The 4,481-nt window shown below is 36.7% G+C and overlaps 1 long non-coding RNA gene across 1 annotated transcript; it reads left to right on the forward strand.

The window, feature by feature from the left end:
- The first annotated feature begins 587 nt into the window (after nucleotides 1–587).
- On the forward strand, nucleotides 588–4,165 carry LOC135760349 (uncharacterized). Its single transcript, XR_010537406.2, has 3 exons — nucleotides 588–647; nucleotides 3,624–3,695; nucleotides 3,781–4,165. It is a non-coding gene; the product is annotated as an uncharacterized lncRNA (long non-coding RNA).
- Nucleotides 4,166–4,481: the final 316 nt, after the last annotated feature.

Raw genomic sequence — 4,481 nt, forward strand, 5'->3', positions numbered from 1 at the left:
GGTTCTTGGGATTCAGAACGTCACATTGGCTTCCTGATTCTGTTGTTCGATACACAACGTGCGTGATCGTTGGTAAATGTGGATTAAAAGTTGAAACTAAAACTGTTAAATTATATATAGTGATCATCAGAGGACTTGGCTGAAACAACGCGATTCACATGGATTACTTCGGCGATGTTTTTTATTGCTGTTGCGATTAACTTTTTGAAATGTGAGCAGTTTTTAAGTATCAAGTGGATCTGACATCGAGGGGAAATATACGTTTCTTGGATTTCATTAAAGTACATCGGTTTTTGTTTGAAGATGAATGAGAGAACATGAGGGTAAGTTAAGTGATGACAGATTTTTGCTTTTTATTTTTAGTGAACTATTAAATAAGTAGAACTTTTAGTATTACAGTATGTCTTAATTTTAACCCAGCTCCTTAAAGCGTGTTTGTTGTGTGGCTTTTGGAACATAACGTTACATTTTTTTGAGAGTAAAGTTAGGCATTTCATTTCTCTTGTTGTATTTCAGAAATCATAACAGCCTGTCTTTTTTTAGCACAGCGGCATTCAAATTGACCATTCAGAGCCGAGAATATCTAATAAGTCGAGGTAGAGATGAACAGATGAAGATACAGCCCGTAAAAATACTTATTCTTGGTGGTAAGTTTTTAGTTCTACAGTATTTGTATAACATTTAGATAACTTTTACGTTTTTCTAATGCTAATGTTTAAAGAGTAACTAAACCCTAAACCAACTTTTTTAGTTAATGATCTGTAAGAATGATGCTTTATTAGTGTAATTATTTTGACATTTGGATGTAAAGTGTTTCAATACTACAATATATGGTGTAAAAACGTCTGAGTGCTGCCCTCTTCAGGTTGAACGGTGGCTACTGGCAGGGCTCGAAATTGCGAATATTTTGGTCGCATATGCGACCGAAATTTAATCTGTGCGACCTTAAAATATATTTGGGAGCATTTCTGCGACTGCCCATTTGTTGTGGTGCGACTTGATTTTGATTGTGATGCTGCGTGCTGCTGTCCCAGTGTTCTCTCCAACGTTACATAACCAATCAAATTTCACCATTAAGTTCTTACGTTTAATGAAGACCGCAGATTGGCTAATATGAGCGTCAGTCATTCCTTGTTGCCGTGCTACGTTGGTACGTGAAGCGCGAAAATAAGACGCACCGCGAGCATGGCGAGAACAAGCCGACTACAGCCAATGTTACTAACGTTACTGTAATTAATGACGACGATCCGGATTCAAATGCGACTCCACCACCGGAAAATAAGACTTGACGTTAAACCTTTCAGAGAGAGTGGCTTAAAGATTTCGAGTGTCTCCGCTATGAAAATGGCTCGATGTAACTTACTTTGCTTACTGTAAATCCTGTAAAACTGCGTTGGTGGTGGGATCAAAACATTTTAAGCGCCAGACATTGCTTAAACATGGCGAAAGTGCCAAAAACACTAGTAGTGTCATGACAAATGTGTTCATTATTGATGGAGACACCGACCTGTCTGTCAAAGAGTGTTTGATAGTTAGGGATGGCTCCCGCGAAACTAACGTTTCGACACTGTGTCGAGATCCCGAAGCGTAAATGTTTCGAAACACTGCTCCGAAATGTGATTCGAAACACCCATGTCACGTGATGAAGTGATTCGAAACACCAAGAGGTGCATTTCACAAGTATTTCGAAAGGTGGCGTACCTGTCGAATCTGCTTCGAATCTTAAACTGACAGGGTAGGAAACAAAACAATACCTGCGTTTTTGGCAAGATCAAATACTATAAATTACTGAAAAGAAGTAATTTTTCCTCATAGGTATGTAACACTTAGGCTACTTACAAAAAATGCATGCCAGCAACAAGTGTCCCTTGTGTGAGAATGTTTTCAAAGGCTGGAGAATTTATATGTAAAAAAGTAGCTGGTTGAGTTTATCAACACAGAACAATTTATATATTTGAATAAAGATCTTTATATGTAAACAATGTGGCATATTATGGCTTGATATATTTTATGAATCTCTTATTATTTATTTGGTATATCTCTATTCTATTTTTTTTTTTTTCATTAAATAGACCCGAATAGCCTATAGTTATCGACAATTGTGAGCCTAAAAGCTCATGTAGTTGTCAAACAGATGTTAAAACAACAACAAAAAAACATTTTATTATGATGACATAGCGCATGCATTTCCCAGGTTCGATCCTAAGATCTACGCATGAGAGTCGTGAGCACTATCCACTCTCCCATTCTATCACTTGTGTGTCAATCAAACAACATGTGGGATACAATTTGTCAGCGCTCGTCTAAAATCTTGTCAAGGCTGCTTCATGTAAAGACATGCAAACGATCGCTAGGTGTCACTGTGGAGGCGGTTTCGGATTGATGTTTCGAAGCTTCGAAACATACGGCACAATTGATTCAACTGTTTCAGTGTTTCACGAAGCCTCGCTCTGCCCACCGCTATTGATAGTGTATGTGCGCATGCGCTGGTGAATGGACATCCGACAAACATCCTTGTGGTCCATGTTGATGTGGAACACGACAATGTTGATGGTATGTTTTTATAAAAAAATATATTTTTTAAAACATATTTAGTAGTAATAGCATCCTGGTAATGCAGTTATCAATACCAATATTAGCCTTCTATATTAAGCCTTCTATATTAAAGGTCACTTTTGTAATGTCCCAATTAATCAGTGTTTTACGTGTTTGCTAGATTTTCTATTGTAATCTTAATCATTTTACCTGTAATCTGTAATTGGTAAATTATTATTGCTATACTATTTCAAAAGCAGTTGGGTATTAATTTAGGAATCTATGCAGTAAAAAAAATAAAATAGAAGACCAAATTTTAAATGCTGGCCATAGGATATGTAAAGCCTGGTGGTTGCATTTTATTTTAATAAAATAAATCTATTAACATATACATTGTAGTTGTGGTGCTTTTTAATTTTTGGATGGATGCCCCTAAATTTTTGCTGGTGCTCCTAACTCTTTAAAGTTGTGAGCACCAGTGCTACCAAACAAAAGTTAATTTTGAGCCCTGTACTGCAGTTGAATTTTCCTATTGGATGTTGGACCGGACACTTTTAGACAACATTACAAAGACAATATTATATTACTAACGTGATTAGCCTGCTGGACGAATTGTAAAAAACAGCACAATGTAAGCACTGCTAGTACAGGCTAGCTGAATATATCTTAATGATTACAGAGATAAGACAACACATAAAACTTGCAACCTTTCTCAGTTTGCACATCTGGACAATTCTTCACACATCATAGGTTGTAAATTTGGGTAAATCCAGCAAACAAGTAATTTTAGTGATTCTGCTGTCACTCTGCTTTAAATCTCCCGCATCAGAAACTTAAGAGCAGCCTTGAGTCAATTGTGGAAGTTAAGCGTGCATAGAGTCCATTGGCATGACTTCTGATTTCCTTAAATCTCCTTAAACAGAGGTGAACTTTTCTTGTAAGCAAGACCACAATAGACATGTCAATGGAAAATGCCCTTGGTTAAAATAAAACACAATTATCAAAGTAAAGAATATCCTGTAATACACACAGGTTGCATTATATCAGTGTCAGTGAGTTAAGCCTCCTATGTTCAATGTAACTTGTAGAGTGCCATGTAGCGACGGATCAAACGGACACTCATGTCAAGCTTGATGAGGACACAGTCAAAGCTTTAAAAGGTAAACTGAGAAGTTAACAAAATTCTAATGCATATGTTCATTAATTATTGGTTAATTTTGTATATATTCTGTTTCCTTTTCACAGACCTTGTGATTAAGTCTTCAGTGTCTGAATGGCAAGAAGAAGTGACCCTCCACTAAAACGTGACATTTAAACAGCTCTGTGTTTTAGTTCGCCAATTTGTAGGTTTATCTCGAGTTATGCTGCTTTCCAGGCAGGTTTTTAAACCCGTGAGTTACGACTTCAAAACCACGACTCACGACCCTATGCGTTCCAGGCAGCCTGTAACTCGTGTTTTTACAACCTTCTACCGGTGAAAGTGCACTGGAACGGCAGTCAAACCCGTGACTTCCCACCTGTGAACTCGTACTAGATCGATGTACTCCCAGTTCAGAGTCGTGAGTTACGGGTTACAGGTTGCCTGGAACGCAGCATTAGTTCAAATGCACTTCTGCATTTGTCCAGTAACTTTTTGTTTAGAGAATTACATCATTATGATTATATAATTATTCAATGGCTGCATATTCATAGTGTACTTTTCATATTGATGTATTAATGTTCCACAATTTGATAAAAGTAGCTCATTGCATTTCACTGATCTTTGTTTTATATTGTAAAATCATTTCAATAGCAGTAAATACATACTTAGTTGTTTCTTTAACATTTAATTAGTTGTTAATGATGGAAGAAACCGGTTCGTATGTATGAATACAGAATAGGTATCATTTTAGAATGAGTTAAAACATGTTTTGGTGGCAAACATGCAGGTAAAATAGTACATGTAT

This window comes from Paramisgurnus dabryanus, chromosome 13 (genome assembly GCF_030506205.2).
Source record: "Paramisgurnus dabryanus chromosome 13, PD_genome_1.1, whole genome shotgun sequence".
NCBI lineage: Eukaryota > Metazoa > Chordata > Actinopteri > Cypriniformes > Cobitidae > Paramisgurnus > Paramisgurnus dabryanus.